The sequence below is a fragment of the Camelus dromedarius genome, chromosome 2 (genome assembly GCF_036321535.1).
Source record: "Camelus dromedarius isolate mCamDro1 chromosome 2, mCamDro1.pat, whole genome shotgun sequence".
NCBI classification, from domain to species: domain Eukaryota; kingdom Metazoa; phylum Chordata; class Mammalia; order Artiodactyla; family Camelidae; genus Camelus; species Camelus dromedarius.
The window spans coordinates 21355646-21373836 of record NC_087437.1 but is presented as its reverse complement, the minus strand read 5'-3'; the positions used below and the strand labels follow the sequence as shown (position 1 = coordinate 21373836).

At 36.1% G+C, this 18191-nt stretch overlaps 1 protein-coding gene across 11 annotated transcripts in view; it reads left to right on the top strand.

The window, feature by feature from the left end:
* TFDP2 (transcription factor Dp-2) overlaps positions 1 to 18191 on the top strand; it is a 156239-nt gene that overhangs the window by 72610 nt on the left and 65438 nt on the right. The window contains exon 1 of one of the 11 annotated variants that reach the window (XM_064491758.1): positions 16311 to 16442. The exons of the other annotated variants lie outside the window; for them this stretch is intronic. The gene's annotated coding sequence lies outside the window, so the exon portion shown is untranslated. Of the gene's footprint in view, positions 1 to 16310; positions 16443 to 18191 lie in introns of those variants that run through there. 11 annotated transcript variants of the gene reach the window in all.

Here is an 18191-nt window from a genome sequence, read left to right as displayed (position 1 = left end):
TTTTAGATAAAACAGCAAAACATCTGATAAAGGACTTCTCATAGTTGGACAATTGCTAAGTTTGGGAGTGGTGCACAGAAGTCTGCCTTTATTTACTTCTGACACCAGTTGCAAATTGAAGGTTCAACAAAACCACCTTTTAGGTTTGCTAATTCTCTAGAAAGACTCATTGAAATTCACTGAAAGTTGCTATACTCATAGTTATGATTTATTACAGATTAAAATCAATCAAGTAAAAAGATACATGGCGCAGAGTCCAGAAAAGTATACTATACGTGGAGTTTCCAGTCGTCCTCCCCATGGAGTCCTGGACAGCGTTACTTTCCTGGTGTTGATGTTTGACAGCTCACTTGGAGTATTTCCAACCAGAGAAGCTCACATGAGCTTTGGTGTCCAGAGTCCTTATTGAGGTTTGATCATGTAAACCTGACCAGCTGCTCATGTGGCCATTTTAAATTTCTAGTCCCTCAGGAGGTCAAACTGATACCACATGGCCCAAATGTCCATTGTTGATGTGACTCAAAGCCCACCCTAAATTACACTGTTACTCTGTGGCTGGCTCAATGCCCCCCGTTAAAGACACTTTTATCAGACAAGACTTTCCAAGAGTTTAGAGATTACCCTCCCCCAGGAGCTAAGGGCAAAAACAACACCTCTTTGGGTAAGGGTAAATTCTTTATTAGTTAGACTTGTATCCAGAATATTAAAAGACCTCAACAACAAGAAAACAAACTACCTAATTAAAAAGTGGGCAAAAGATCCAAACAAACACCTCACCAATGTATGTATACAGAAGGCATACAAGCGTATGAAAAGATACTCGATATCTTTTGTAGTTAAGGGATTGCAAATTTAAACAGTTGTGAAACAGCGATAGTGAAATGGTGCTGAACACCTTTTAGAATGGCTAAAATCCAAAAAACTGACAATACCAGATTGTTGGCAAGGGTGCAGAGCAACAGGGACTCTCATTCATTGTTAGTGGGAATGCAAAATGGTGCTGGTACTTTGGGAGACAGTTTGGTAGTTCCTTATAAAGCTAAACAGTTTTCTACAAGAAGTCCTTCTGGATCCCATTACCTTTTTTTTTTTAATATATTTTTGTTAGTTATAGTCAGTTTACAGTGTTGCATCAGTTTTTGGTGTACAGCACAATACTTCAGTCTTACAGGAATATACATATATTCGTTTTCATATTCTTTTTAACCATAGTTACTATAATATATTGAATATAGTTCCCTGTGCTATATAGTATAAACTTGTTTCCATTACCCTTTATATGTCTACTTATGTGATTAATCTGTATATAACCAACTTCTTGTCTCTGCCACCCTGCTAAGTGAACACCACCCTCCCATTACTTCAACTCTGACACTGGGTACCTTACAAAGAATACCCCTTCTTCTCGAACATTCATGGAACGTTTATAGAAGGTAACCATGCTAGAAAACAGGAAAATCTCAGTATAGTCCATATAGTTGAAATTTGATAGACCGTTGTATCTGGCCACAGTGCAATAAAATTTGGAATTAATTAAAGAAGCCCACTTGTCATTTCTTTCCCCCAAAATAGCTGTTGAATCAAGGCAGAAACCTGAATCTTAATGGCCATCAAAAATAATAATAAATTACGATTTTATATAAATACAGACATACACATATATACAGGATATAGCCTAAGTTGTATATATGCATTTATTATTTTGAAATGAAATAAAACAAACAAGATATTCACCTCCCAAAGTTAGCCAATGGTTAGCAAAAGGAGGCATATAATAAAAATAAAACCAAAATTGAACAAAATCAGAAGATAGAGAAGTATTAAAATGGAAAAATCCAGGTAGATTGCCCATAATAAACTCTAGGAAGTCATTGAGCAAAATGTTGGAATATTAGGAACAGTAGAGAAATATTAGAAATATTAGAGGATTTTTTAAATATAGAAATGTTTAACTTTTATCAGATTACCATATAACAGTTATGTTGAAGAATTTGAAAATACTGGTAAAAATTATTTGGTGGAAAATAAAAGTTACCAAAATTGATTTTTAAAAAGTAAAAAGTTTGTGAAGTCAGTAGAAATAGAAAATGTTGTCTAAAAAAAAAATCACTTAAAAAAAAACCAAACTCTATTCTTGACAGTTTATGGGCAAACTTTTTCTTGTTTCTGTGAATAGATAATTCAGGCAATAAAACATGAAAAGTATAAAACCAAAGGCTTCCCAGTACATGGAACAAAACTGATTTAACTCATAAGTAAAATTGAATGGTACAGAAGGTTATAAAACAATCACATAACTGTAGAAGCAAAAAAACCTAAGTACTAACTAATAAAATTAACTTTATATCAAGAGAACTATATACCATGAACCAAGTAGAATTTGCCTGAAGAAATGTAAGGATGGTTGATTTAATATTAAGAAATTACCAATAATATATTTACATAGGTAGATCAAAGAGGAACCATATTTTTGTCTGAAATACTTTTCAGCCTACATTTAAAAAAATTTGGTCACGTAAAAAAAATCTTACAAAATAGAACTTAAAAATACTTATAAATGTGTATTTTTAAAAGTCATTATTAGCCAGTACTGTATTTAATACATTTCCATTAGAAACAGACATTCTCATTTAAAATAGGAACAAGATAAGGAGGTCCATTAGCACCACTATTATTTGTTTGATTTTCTGTTGTTTTTTAAAGTCAGATTCATTGAAGTATAATCTATGTGCAGTAAAGTTTACTATTATTTGGTATTTTTTGTATGTTGTATATTTTGGGCAAATCTTGCTAAACTCATTAGTTTATTAAAATTTATTACTTTTGATAGCTTTTTTGTAAATTCATTTGGATTATCTGTGCCAACCAGCATTCTTTGATAGATCCCATTTGCTCATCATGTATTACTCTTTTTTTAATCTGTTGTTAGATTCAGTTTGCTAATATTTTGTTAAGAAATTTTTTTATGGTGGTAAAATATACATAACATAAAATTTACTGTTTTAACCATTTTCTCCAGTGTATAATTTGATGGCTTTAAGTAGTCATTATTGTTGTGCAACTATCACCATTATCCATCTGCAGAACTTTTTCATCATCTCAAAATGAAACTCTGTAAACAATTGAACAATAATTCCCTATTCCCCTTCCTCTAGCCAGTGGTAACCGCTGTCTCTGAATTTGACTATCTAGGTACCTTATATAAGTGCAAACATTCATTATTTGTTTTTTTTTTTTTTTTTGTATCTGGCATATTGCACTTAGCATAATGTTTTCAAGGTTCATCCATGTCATGGCATGTGTCAGAATTTCATTCCTTTTTAAGGTTTGTTAAGTTTTTTTGCAACTATTTTCATGAAGGATATTGGTTTGAAATTTTCTTATATATAATTTCTTTGTCTAGTTTTGCTATCGGGTTATGCTGGCCTTATCAAATGAGTTGATAAGCGTTTTCTACTATTCTGTTTTCTGAAAGAGTTTGTATAGTGTTAGATTAGTTTTACTATAAATATTTGGTAGAAATTGCTATTGAAGCCATGTAGGCCTGGAGTTTTCTTTTTCAAGAGGTTTTAAACTGTAAATACAATTTCTGTGATAGGTATAGGGCTATTTTGGTTGTCTGCTTTTCCTTGGCAGAGCTCTGGTAGTTTGTATCTGTCAGTGATTTTGAAATTGTGTTGTTTAGTTTCTAAATATTTGGGGATTTTCCAGAGATTATTCTGTTATTGATTTTTAATTCAATAATACTGTGATCAGAGAATATCCTTTAGGGATTATTTAAATTGTCCCACAGTTTTGAAGTTTGCTTCAAGATTTATTGTGTGCTCTGTCTTAGTAAATGTTCCAAGCACACTGAAAAGAACATGGATTTTGCTGATGCTGAAGGGAGTGTTCTATAAATATCAGTGATGTCAAGTTGATTGCTGGTGGTGTTCAGATTTTCTATGTCCTTTCTGTCTGCTTGTTCTGTTGATTACTAAGAGAGGAATGTTGGTCTCCAATTATGATGTTGATTTCTCTATTTCTCCTTTAAGTTCTATCAATTTTTCCTGCATATATTTTGGAACTCTGTCATTGGGTACATCTACATTTAGGACTGTTATGTGTTATTTTGTTCATTTGTTTGTGGTATTTTCTTTTATCATTATATAATACCTGTCTTTATCCCTGGTAACATTCCTTGTTCTAGGAATCTCTAGATTTTAATTCGAGTCTCTAGATAATTTGTATTTAAGGTAATTATTGATATGGTTGGATTTAAATATGCTATAGTGCTAATTTTCTTCTCTATGTCCCATCTGTTTCCTGTTCTGATTCTTTCTCTTTCTTGACTTATTTTGAATAAATTGAATATTTTTTTCTGATTCTATTTTATTTACATTCTATCTTTGCTTATTTGTTATACTTATTTTTAAGGTTTTGTTTTGTTATATTCATATGTTTATTTTTTAGGTTCTACATATACGTGATACAAAGATTTGCTTTTCTCTGTCTGACTTATTTCACTAAGCATGATACCCTCCAGGTCTATCCATGTTGTTGTAAATGGCAAAATTTCCTTTTTTTATGGCTGAGTAGCATTCCACTGTGTGTGTGTGTGTGTGTGTGTGTGTGTGTGTGTGTGTGTGTGTGTGTGTGTGTTTGACATCTTCTTTATCCATTCATCTATTGATGGACACTTAGACTGCTTCCATTATCTTGCCTATTATAAATAATACTGCTATGAACATTGGGGTGCATGTATCTTTTAGAATTGCTGTTTTCATTTTCTTTGGATATATACCCAGGAGTGGAATTACTGGATCATATGGTAATTCCATTTTTAGTGTTGTGAAACCTCCATACTGTTTTCTATAGTGGCTGCACCAATTTACATCCCCACCACCAGCAGTGAGTGAGGGTTCCTCTTCTCCATATCCTCATCAGCATTTGTCATTTATGGTCTTTTTGATCACAGCCATTCTGGCAGGTATGAGGTGATATCTCATTGTGGTTTTGAGTGTATTTACTCTAGTGGTTAGTGATTCTGAGCATCTTTTCATGTGACTGTTGTCCATCTGTGTGTCTTCTTTGGAAAAATGTCTTTTCAGGTTTTCTGCACATTTTTGATTTTTTTTTTTTGATATCGAGTTGTATGAGTTGTTTATGTATTTTTGAGTTTTAACCCCTTATCAGTCATATCACTTACAAATATTTTCTCCTATTCAGTGGATTGTTTTTTCGTTTTTTTGATGGTTTCCTTTGCTGTGCAAAACCTTCTGTTTTATTAGGTCCCATTTGTTTATTTTTGCTTTTGTTTCCTTTGCCTTAGGAGACAGATCTGAAAAAATACTGCTACGATTCATGTCAGAAGTGTTCTGCCTATATTTTCTTTTAGGAGTTTTATGGTTTTAGGTCCTACATTTAGGTCTTTAATCCATTTTGAGTTTATTTTTGTGTACAGTATAAGAAAATGTTCTAATTTCATTCTTTTACATGTAGCTGTCCAGTTTTCCCAGCACCACTTATTGAAGAGTCAATCTTTTCCCCATTATGTATTTGTGCCTTCTTTGTTTTAGATTAATTGACCATAAGTACATGAGTTTATTTTGGGACTCTCTATTCTGTTCCATTGATCTATGTATCTGTTTTTGTGTCAGTACCATACTTTAAAAAAAAAAAAAAGTACCATACAGTTTTGATTACTGTAGCTTTGTTGTATCGTCTGATACTACCAGCTCTCTTCTTCTTTTTCAAGATTGCTTTGGCTGTTTGGGGTCTTTTAGATTATTTGTTCTAGTTCTGCAAAAAATGCCATGGGTATTTTGAGAGGGATTGTATTTAATCTGTAGATTGCCTTGGGTAGTTGGTCATTTTAACAATATTAATTTTTCCGGTCTATGAACGTGGTGTATCTCTCCATCTGTTTGTGTCATCTTCAATTTCTTTAATCAGTGTTGTATAATTTTCCAAGTACAGGTCTTTTACCTTCTTAGTTAAGTTTATTCCTAGATACTTTGTTGTTTTTTGATGCAATGATAAATGGGTTTGTTTCATAATTTCTCTTTCTGATAGTTCATTATTGATGTTTAGAAATGCAACAGATTACTGTGTATTAATTTCATATCCTGTAACTTTACCAAATTCATTCATAAGTTCAAATAGTTTTTTGATGGAGACTTCAGTATTTTCTGTGTATGTCATGGCATCTGCAGACAGTGACAGTTTTACTTCTTCCTTTCCAATTTGGCTTCCTTTTATTTTGTTCTTTGTCTGATTCCTCTGGCTAGGACTTAATATTATGTTAAATAGAAATGGCAAGAGTGAAGTGGCAAGAACAAGTGTGTCTTGTTCCTGATCTTAGAGGAAATGCTTTTAGCTTTTCACCATTGACTATGTTATTAGCTGTGGATTTGTTATATATGGCCTTTATTATGTTGAGATCTGTTCCCTCTATAATCATTTTAATGAGAGTTTTTATTGTGAATGAATGTTGAGTTTTGTCAAAAGTTTTTTCTGCATCTATGGGGATGATCATATGATTTTTATTCTTCGATTTGTTAATGTGGTTTGCTTTAGGGTTTACCGTGTGCATCTTTATGTTGTCACAATCTACCTTCAAAGAATGTTATATAACATACTATGTTATGTTTCCATTTCCTGTCTTCTTTTTGTGCTTATTAGCATATATTTTATTTTTACATAGTTATAAATCCTATAATACATTATTAGTATTCTGGTTTAGACTCTCAATTATCTTTTCAAATGATTAAAGATTAAATATAGGAAAAATTTTTCCTTCCAGTCTAATAATGAGAAAGTTGAAATAGTTAAATTTAAGCCCCTGTCTGATACTTCCAACCTCCAGGTCATATGTGAGTCTATTTCTATTGGTTGTTCTATCTTTTGCAATGAGTTTTTTTTCCTTCTGTGTGTGTTTTACAATTTTAATTTAAAGCCAGACATCTTGTATAGAAGAATGGCAGAGATTGAAGTAAATAGTATTTATACCTGGAAATGGGCACACTTCTTCTGTTAGGCCATTTGTCTGTAGAAGATGAGTCAGTTAGTTGAGCTGGATGTGGGTTTTGGATGGTCCCGTGATTGTATTTAGTGTACCTCAGAGGAAGAAAGACATTGAACCTTTAAGAAAACTCTTGGTCTTTAGAAAGGGGAAATGATCCTGAATATTGCATGGTGCTCATTACTAGGGTTTGTCTTATAGCCAGACCTGTTCAAGTCATGTGTGAATCCTATGAGAATAGGGTGGTATATGCTTTTATGAAAACAACAAAACAGTTTTCTTTTAAATAGAATTTAACAGGAATCATCTCATTAAGTTACAAGCAGTGCTGCTTATGTGTATCTTTTATAAGATAAACTAGTAGGAAGCAAAATTTCTTCCTTATTTCAAAAAAGGAAGAACTTGAAGCTTTGGCATCTTAGGGATGCCCCGTGTTTCTGCAGAGGAAGAGAGAGATGGTCTGTGCCTAGTGGCAGCAGCATTACTCAGCAATACTTACTGGCAATGAGCCTTTAATGAGGCCATGTAAAAAGACTTGGTGGTGTTTCTCTAGCTTAGATACACATTGGAATCACCTGAGACCTTTAGAACTCTGCTTCCCACCTGAGATGCCGATGGAGTTGGTTTGAGATGTGACTTGGACATGAGATTTTAAAGGTTCCCAGCTGATTCTAATGTGCAGAAGACTAAGGATCCTTCCTCTGAAGGCTCACAGAAATCCTGTGGGCTGTTGGAGACTTTGGAAGATCTGGAAGATTTACATTAGCAGTTGGAGGAAATATCAGTGATATTGAAATTACTATCATTGCTGTGATATACAGAAAAAGCAATTGTTTTACTAGGTACTAAGAAGCGTAAAAGACAGCTCGACAAAGGAAAATCATCCAGTATTCCTGGAAGAGAAAAATAAATATTTCAAAGTTGACAGTTCTTTCCAAAGCAAATAAAAATGATGTAATGCTATTTCAACTAAATATTATTAGAGTTTTTAAAAGCCAGTAATGTCACCTACCAGTCGGATCTCGGTTTCTAATACTATTCTCCAATAAAAGGATCCAAGGCTCCTTGGAAAACTGGCTAATCTGGGTTTGGGCAGGAAATAGCTAAATCAACCTGGAGTGTCTTTCTAGTACCAGAAAGTAAGGAAATGTTGAGAAAGAAGGAAAAGGTGGCGCATGCCAAAGCAACACAGAAGCCAACCTGAAAAAGATCCCAATGGCCAAAACTGGAGCAGTTTGAGCGACAAAGTAAATAACGTAATGTTGGATTTTAACCTAAAGTATAAAATAAAAATACACAGGTACGTACTCATGTATATAAGTGACTGAATAAATAAGTTGGGGAGAAGAGAGAATTATTCCATACAGAATTCCAAATGATTTATGTAGTTACTCCCCACTCAAGGAGGTAGAGCTTAAACCCTCCAACCCTTCCTTGAGTGTGGGCTGCATTTTTTGCTGTGCTTCCAAAGAGTAACTTATGTCAGCTAAAGGTAATGCAAATAAATAAATTAAATATTGGCATTACAGGAAAAAACTGGGCTGCAGAAGGGGAAGTTCACAGAAGAAGTGCAGATGGCTCATGAAAATATGAGTGTGTATTTAATTAGCCAGTAATCAAAATGCAGATTTAAATGATGAAAGTCCATGTTTGCCAGTCACATTAGCAAAGTGATTTTTTTGTTAATACTTTGGGGAGGTAGAGGAGAGTATGGGAATTCATGGAGGGATACAATCTCTTTAGAGGATAATTTGCTTAGTACCTATGAAAAAAATCTTTAAAATATGCAACCCCTAACTCAGCATTTTCTCTTCTGTGGGTTTCTCCTAAAAACGAAAAGAAAGATCTGTGGGAAGATTTTAGCAAAGTGTGTTCACCACGACATTGTTGATAAGAATGCAACACTGTAAACAGTGTGATAAATAACTGAGTATATTGTGACATTCTTGTCTGGGGGTATTCTACAGATATTATAAACTGAACAATTTATTAAGTTCAAAACGTTACACCAGCATGTATAGTATGATTCCTCCCCAACTCCCCCTTTTTTTGGAAAAAAGGTAAATATGTAGCATAGAAAAGGACTTGATATATGTGTGTAAGACATTAATTACAACTGTTTCTGGGTGTTTGAATTATAGGTGATTTTTACTTTCTCCTATATGCATTTATATATTTTGTAATATTTCTGTAATGTGCATGTGTAGTATTTTGTTCATCATGTAAATAGCTATTTAAAAGCAAAATCATCTTCTATCAAGTTAATAAGATTTTTTTCTTAAACTTACGACCTGTGTTGAAAGGTAAGAAAAGTTGGTGTCTTCATTTCATATCAACTTCTTACTCCGTTTATTCTTCTTACCCACTTCTGTTACGAGGGTGAAGCAGCACAAGCACTCTGGGGAGCAAATTGGTAACACCTGTCAGTCTGCTCAAAGACATTTATGTTCTTTCACCCAGTAGAAGCCCTTCTGAGAGTTTGTCATTAGAGAAGAATAAGAGATTTGAGTGTAGAAGTGCCTTTTCCATAACTGTTTATAATTGCAAAATAGGGAGATTGTGTAAATATCCATTTATGGGGAGATAAACTATGACACATCCATACAGTGGAGTATGAGACATTCATGATAGTGTTTAGAGAATATTTATTGAGGTCTGATGATCTTCATGCTCCTTTTTAGTCTTCTGCTCAGAGTGGCATTCATAATCCTGATTTTTTTTTTAGATACCTGGAGTAAAAAATTTATTGATAGCTGCAACGTATCGTTTTATAGATGAGGAAACAGAAACCTAAAAATGTTAAATAAGGTGCCCAATTCACATGGCTAGTAAGTGGCTGAAGTACGACTTTTCTTTTTTTAATTGAAGTGTAGTTGACATACGGTAGTGTGTTAGTTTCAGGTGTAGTACATAGTGACCTGATACTTGCATACATTATGAAATGATCACCGTGATAATTCTAGCAACCATCTGTCCCCATGCAAAGTTACTATGATATCATTGAGCACGTCCCTTATGCTGTATATTACATGTCTGTGGCTTATTTATTTTATAACTAGAGGCTTTGTAGCTCTTAACCCCTTTCGTCTATTTCATGCCCCCCACCCCAACCCCTCCTTTTTGGCCACCACCCGTTTGTTCTCTTGTATCTATGAGTCTGTTTTCCGTTTGTTGTGTTTGTTTGTTTTGTTTTTTAGATTCCAGATGGTCCTAATTCTTTCCCTGTGTTCTTTGCTTTAGCCCCAGAGAAGACAGTAAGAAGTGGGTTCTTTCTATTTTGTGTAAATAATCAAAATTAGTAAATTACTTTTTCCCCGAAACTTTCCCTTATGTATATTTTATTTGTCTCCTTCAGTTTCAGTTTATTTAGCTTTACTTTTAGTTATGGGTGTTCTGTGAGCCTTTTCATGGTTCTGTTCTGCATGAAATGCTCTTTCTTCTCCTTGTTTTTATCACTGCTGACACCTCCTCATCTTCCAGATTGCAGCTTAAATCTCACTTCCCTCAGGGAAATCTTCCTGGACTACCTTGTCTAAAAGAGCTACATGTAATACGCCTTCCCAGCTCTCTAAGGTCCACTCTAATGCTTCTTTCGTAGCAATGAACACAACTGATATTTTTGTGTGTGTTTGCTTGTTTATAGTGTTTCCTCCAGTAGACTGTGACTTCCTGACACTTTTCCTTCACCAGTGTATTTTTAGGTCCCCTTCTTATGGCTAGCATGTTATAAAAAGTTTGTAAATGTGTGTAGACTGAACCAACAAACTTGATTTTACAGCTTTGACAACAGCTCATTAAGAATTCATCATATAGGATCACTGGTTGCCCGGAGGGTAGGGGTGGAGACGGGTGAATAGGTGGAGCGCCTAGGATTTTTAGGGCTTTCAAAATAGTCTGTATGATACTATGATGATGGATACCTGTCATTATACATTTGGTCCAAACCTACAGAATACACAACACAAAAGCAAACCGTAGCACGAACTACAGACTTTGAGTGATTATGGTGCATCAGTGTAGGTTGATCAGTTGTTACAACTGTACCACTCAGATGGGGGAGGCTATGCATGTGTCAGGGCAGGAGGGATACAGGAAACCTCTGCACCTTCTCTTTAATCTTGCTGTGAACTTAAAACTGCTCCAGAAAACAAAGTCCTAATAAATGGGGGGAAAAAAGAATTCATCATGTAGTTTAATTAAGAGTTATTATATCTTAGATTGTACCAATGTTATTCTTGCACCACATATTTAATTTATATTAGCTAGATTGGTCTTAATATGTTAATGTATTTTATGTGGGAATTTAGAGGAAGTAAGTTAGGTTAGACTCAAGGGGTACGAGAAGCTCTTAAGAGTGGAGGTGAACTCTTACGGGTGGCTGAGGAGTGCGAGACTTTGAAGAGGGAAAAGACGTTTTGGACAAGAGTGTTGTATACTTTTTAAAAACAGACTTTACTTTTATTTTTTTAAGCACAGTTTTAGGTACACAGCACAATTGAGCACAAGGTACAGATATTTCCCATGTACCCTCTGTCACCACTCCTACAAGAGTTTTTTAAATTGTGGTAAAATACACACAACATAAGATTTGCCATCTTAGCCGTTTTTAAGTATGCCGTTCAGTGGTACTGAATATATCCATAATGTTGTGCACCCATCACACCATACTTCCCCGTAACTCTTTTTCGCCTTGTAAAACTGAAGTCTATACCCATTAAACAGTAACTCCTCATTGTCTCCCTCTCCCAAGACCCTGCTAACCACCATTTTACCTTCCGTCTCTGTGATATTGATGACTCTAAGTACCTCATGTAGGTAGAATCATACGGTCTTTGCCTTTTTGTGGCTGGCTTATTTCATTCAGCATAATGTTCTCATGGTTCATCCATGTGCATTTCAGAATTTCCTTCCTTTTTAAGACTGAATGCTGTTCCATTGGATGTATATATCACATTTTGCTTAGCATTTATCTGTCAATGGACAAATGGGTTGCTTTCATTTTTTAGCGATTGTGAATAATGCTGCTATGAACATGGGAGGACAAGTATCTCTTTAAGACCCTGCTTTTATTCTGTGGGGTATATGCATAGAAGTGGACAGTTCCCAGCAGAATCATATAATAATTCTATTTTTAAAAATTTTTTTATTTTGAGAGGGTAGGTAATTAGGTTTACTTATTTATTTATTTTTAGAGGAAGTACTGGGGATTGAACCCAGGACTTTGTATATGCTCAGCATGTGCTCTATCACTAGAGCTATACCCTCCTCCCTAATAATTCTATTTTTACTATTTGAGCAATCTACAACCCAATTTCAGCAGCAGCTGTACCATTTTACATTCCCAATAGGGTTCCCAGTTTCTCTGCATCCTCACCAACACTTGTTTTCTGCTTTTTTTTGATAGTAGCCATCCTAATGGGCATAAGGCAATATCTCATTGTACTCACTGTAAATTTTTTTAACTTCCAAACTTACAAAGGAAAGGGTTTTTTTAATTGAAATATAGTTGATTTACAATGTTGTATTAGTTTCAGGTGTACAGCAAAGTGATTCAGTTATGCATATATGTATATATATGTGTGTGTGTATATATATTCTTTTACAGATTCTTTTCCATTATAGGTTATTATAAGATACTGAATATAGTTCCCTGTGCTATACAGTAGGTCCTTGTTGTTTATCTATTTCATATATACAGTAGTGTGTATTAATCCCAAACTCTTAATTTATCCCTCTCCCTCACCCCGTTTCCCTTTGGTAACCCTAGTGTGTTTTCTATGTTTCATTGTAATTTTGGTTTGCATTTCCCTAATGGTTAGCAGTGCATCTTTTCATATGCATATCAGTCATTTGTGTATCTTATTTAGAGAAATGTCTATTCAAGTCTTTTGCCCATTTTTTAATCAGGTTGTTTGCTTTTTGTTGTTGTTGAGTTTTAGATTTCTTTATATATTCTGGATATTAATGCCTTATCAAGATGGATGATCTGTATATGATGATTCACTTTTTGCTTGATGCTTTCACGATCCTCTCTTTGTCTTTTTCAAGTTTGATTATAATGAGTCTCTTTGAGCTCATCTTTCTTGGGGTTTCTTGAGCTTCTTGATGTTTATATTCATGTCTTTTATTAAATTGGGGAAGTTTTCAGCCATTATTTCTCCAAATATTCTCTCTTCCCTTTTCCATCTTCTCCTCCTGGGAGCCCCACAGTGCTTCCTGGCGTCCCACACATCCCTTAGGTTTCACTTTTCTTCATTGTTTTTTTTTTTTTTTTTTCTTTCTGATTCTCAAACTTGATAGTTTCCATTGTCCTATCTTCACGTGTGCCAATTCTTTCTTCATTTCAGTTATTTTACTTTCTTAACTCCAACATTCCTTTTCAGTTTCTTTTTGGGATTTTTCTCTATTGATATTTCCATTTTGTTCATATATCATCTTCTTGACTTTCTCCACATCTTCCTTTAGTTCTTTGAGCATCTTTAAGACAGTTGTTTTAAAGTCTGCCTGGTATATCTGCCACCAGGATTTTTTCAGGGAAAGTTTCTGCTGATTTATTTTTTCCTTTTGAATTGGCCATAATTTCCTATTTCTTTGTGTGTCTTGTGATTTTTTGTTGTTGTTGTTGAAAACTGAATGTTTAAATCTAATACTGTGTTAACTCTTGAAATCAGAATTTCCCTCTTCCACAAGGGTTTGCTGTTGTTATTGTTTTTGTTCATTTAAAAAAAAAATTGTTGTAGGTTGTCTCTGTGCTAAGAATTAGCCCAAGGTGCAAACTTAAGTTCTTCTCAGGTCTTTTCGGAGCCCTTCCCTGGGCACGTGTGGTCACTTTCTAATTATCCCCATATATGCAGTTGTTTTTAAATGTCCCAGGCTATAATGCCTGGCTCCCAAAAGGGTAAAAAGAGAAAAAGGAGGGAGGGAAAGACACCAGTCCTTTAAATCCCCTGGAAGTCACTTCAGCCAGAGGGGAGGGTTGGCACCGTGGGGGCAGTCACAACAGTGGCTGCTCGCTTCTTTGTCTGCATCTCTGTGAGCAGGAGCAGGAATCCCCAGTCAGAACACAGATGTCTGATATTTGGAGACAGGGTCCTTTTCGCCCACCCTGGCTCCCACATGCTGTGTGCAAACTGCTCCAGGAACACGTGCACAGCTGCCTGCCACATGGCTGGGTTTGGGGGAGGGGCGGCCACTACTGGGCCACCAGCCATAAATTGACCAAAATTAGCTGCAATTTACCATCCAAATCTTCCCCTGGAAGTTGTAAGACTTCATCAGGCTCCAGAGTTTCAAAATAGTTGCATGAGACAGATCCTACCAGTGCAGTTGCTGCCCAGCTGAGGAGACAGATCCCTGATGCTTCCTATCCCGCTGTCTTCCCAGAGTCCTCTTTCCTACGTGGGTCTCTAGGACAGGACCGCAGGAATATCTGGCATGTTTAGGAAATCGTGACAGAGCAGAAGACAGCTAGTTGATAGATGGTAATTAGTAATGGAAAGGTATTAGTTATAAAAATTAATCTGTGTCTAATAATTAAAAGCCTGGAAATCAGGTCAAAGTAGTTGGAATTTCTTCTGCTGTCAGTGGAGTTCTTTCAACAGATGGGAAGTGACTCGCGGTATTTGATCAGTAAAGGATACTTGTTCATTCATTTATTTGTTTAATAGATATTGTTTGAATACACACTGTGTGCTATCTGGTTTTCTAGGCAGGAAGCGGACAGGGATGGAACTGGGGGGCTGGAGAGTCAGAATCCTGATGTAGAGGAATTCACATACTATTGGAAATGGCATACACCCAGAGGAGTATGATAAATGTTATAATAAATGTGTGTCCACAGTGTTATGGGAACTGAAAATAGGACCAGATCTGCTTCAGGGAATTGGGAATATTTTAACTGAGCTGGTGACATTTTATAATTTTGGAGTGATACTAGTTTACAGAGTGAAGAATATTAAGAGCTTAACGGTAAAGTCCTGGGCTGTTCAGGGTGTGGTAAATAATTCATGCATCTGGAGTTGCGGGAAATAAACCTAGAAAAGCAATTTGGGACCCAATCACCTTCTGTGATCTATTTGATGAGGGAACCATCAAAGATTTTTAGACAGGGGACTGAAATGATTTTCTTTATGTTTTTTCTCATCTGGAATAGTTTGGCATTAATAAACTAATACATGACATAGAAAACAATACTAGATTTTTAGTAACCCTTTTAATTACCTCTACTCATTGAGTTTATATTCATCATTAATACCCATAGTCATTAAATGTGTGGGTTTTGAGAAGTTACGAGCTGGATTAGAATCGTAGTTCTACCACTTTGTAGCATTTATACAAGTTATTTGATGCAGTAAACCTCCATTTTCTCATCTGCATAATGAGGCTGCTGAGTAGTTTCTGGGCCTTGTTGACTGGGGGAGTAATGAGGAGTTGGGCGGAGAGGACAGTCAAGGGAGACTCTGCACTGGACATGACATAGTCTGCGTGTCCTCAGAGGACTGAGTGAAACAGGCTTTGAGGTAGATTTGGGAGTCAGGCATGAAAAGGTGTACATTTAATCTATAAGAGGTAATTAGTTCTAAGTAGGTTTTTGTATTCTATATTTAAAGATTTGGAGAAGGGAGCCAGGGAAGGTTTGAAGGAGGAATCCATATGATCCAGTTTTCCCAAACAGCTTCAGTTCTATCCCAGAATAATTATTAATAGTGTGACCCCTTTCACTCTCAATGGTTAACCCAGCTTGGATAATAAATTATGTGGTCAGTCACCTTCTAAAGCAAAAAGATACTAAGAACAAAGGGCCACGGTTGAGCCATTTAGAATACAAGTAATGAGAAAAAAAATAAAGGAACCAGCCTAGAAGGGTTGGAGTAAAACAGAGAAGAAATCGTCTTGACAAAAGCCAGGAGAGGACGGTTTTAATGGTATTAAGATGGTGAGATCTGTAAGATCAGCAAGGTCAGGTGGAGCAAGGTTACGGAGCAGAAGCGTACATTGACTTACCAAGGTGGAGCTCCGTGTTTACTTTAGACAGTGCAGTTTCATTTGAGTACTTGGAGAGGAGCCAGATTGGGTTGTTTCTCTGAGGAGAAGGACTGTGTCTTTTATTTTTATATCCCCGGTGCCTGGCACAGTAGTTATCATGTAGGAGGTACTTGGTGCATTTTTGAAAAATTGAAATACAATTAATAGTTGGTGAAAAAGGTGAGATAGTAGCCGTGGATAATCACTCTTAAATTAGGAAGGGAAAGAGAGACAGAAAGAAGGATGTTTTTAGTTTGGCAGCAGTTAGGAAATATCTCTGCATTTTAAAAGGTAAGATGAACTCAGTGGAGAAGGAAAAATTAAAGTTTCTGAAGATAGAAGGAAGTTTAAAAGCTAAAGTCCTTGCTGCTTCGGGAAGAATCTGTTACAGAGTGAACAGTGTGGCCTTAATGAGGTAAGTGGCTAACTCCCCTCACCTCTGCCCCACAACCCTTTGATGATTTAGGAATATTCTAATGAGAAGAGTCCAGTCATGGAATCAGAAAACCCAGAGCTAAGTGTTGACTTTACCTCTTACTAGATTAGTGGCAAATCATTTACTCTCTTATGTTTCAGTCACTTGGCTAGAGATTTTAGTGGCATCTGAGGGGTACCTAGAAGCTCCTCTACCATTCTCTTCCTCATCTCCCTAGCTATTACATTTTATGTGATTATGTCCTTCTGGACAGTTGATTGTCCCAACACATCATTGCTTTGACAACATTTCATTGGCCAGGAAGAGCGCCTGACTCACATTCAGCCAACGAATGTCTTCCTGGTATTTTAAGGCGCAGGATGAGAGAGGGTTAATGGAATCTGTAAGAATAAAACCAGTGACACATCAATGGCCATGTTTCCCACCATTTAAAGAATGCTGATCTATAGTGAAAGAGAATGATGCTGACAGGAGAGAAAAATCAGAGACAAAAGAAAGGGAGAGAGACAGACAGACACAGTCCTAGCAACCGTAGAGTTACGAGACCTGACTGCATCCCTGACTCCCCTAGTTTGGTTCTCTGACCCTTCTTTGCCTTCTGTGAGCCAGTGGAACCAACCAATTTCTTTTCAAGTCAAACTAGTTTGAGTTGAATTACTTTACCTTATGACTAAACTAACATGTCGAATTTGACTCCAGTGCTCATGCTTTCTCCATTTCCATCCCTTCCTGACTCGTGAGGGCTTTAATGAACTGTTTCTGTCCTCTCTCACGTCTTTGGTTCCTTCCCTTTCCGTAGAGCCTTCTCCGAGGGCCTGGCAAATGCCTCCCTCATCTTGTAAAGTCTTCAGCTTGATTCTTTGGGCTCTACTAATTCAGTTGTGACTAAAGCATGCATAGGGATTTTGGTAGAAGATAAAGTTATAAAGGTGGTAGACTGGGGCCAGACTGAGAAGCATTGAGGCTGCAGTCTTAAGTAGTTTGCTGTTATTGTCTAGACCAGAGATGTTTAATAGAACTTTCTGTAATGATGGAAATGTTCTGTATCTGCAAGTTGTTGGCCACATGTTGAGGACTTAACATTTGTCTAGTGCTACTGGGAAATTGAATTTTTAATTTTATTTAACTTTAATCAATTTAAATTTAGACAGCCACATGTGGCTAAGGCTACCCCTGTAGATAGTGTAGCTCTAGACACCAAGAGTTCATCAGAAGTTATACTTCTTAATTCTTTTGATTTTAAATCAGGGAAATGATGAGTATTTTAGGAAAAAAAAAGTAGAAACAATGTGAGCATCAGATGGTGAGGAAGAGGCAAGAATAGAAAGTTACTTTCTATTCTGGATAATGATGCCTTTAACATGGATGGGGAACATAGGAGGATGAGCTGGTCTGAGGCTGCAGACTTGGAGTTCACTACTACACAAGTTGCATTGGCACTGTGGGAGTGTAGACATAGACATCCAATAGACGATTGTGAATAAGAGTTCAGAGCGGAGCAGAATAGAGAAGGCTAAGACTAGAAGTGTAAATTTTTGTAGTTATTTCCACAGAGGCGATGAGCCATAGAGATGGGTAATGTCCTCCGAAGAGGGAAGAGAAATCTCGGGGGAAAGGAGCATCAAGGAGAGAACCTTGAACAATGTCCAAATTTAAAAGGTAGGAGGAGGAGAAGGAGGAGTGAAGGGGAAATCACTTACAGTGTGATAGTCTGAAGAAACCAACACT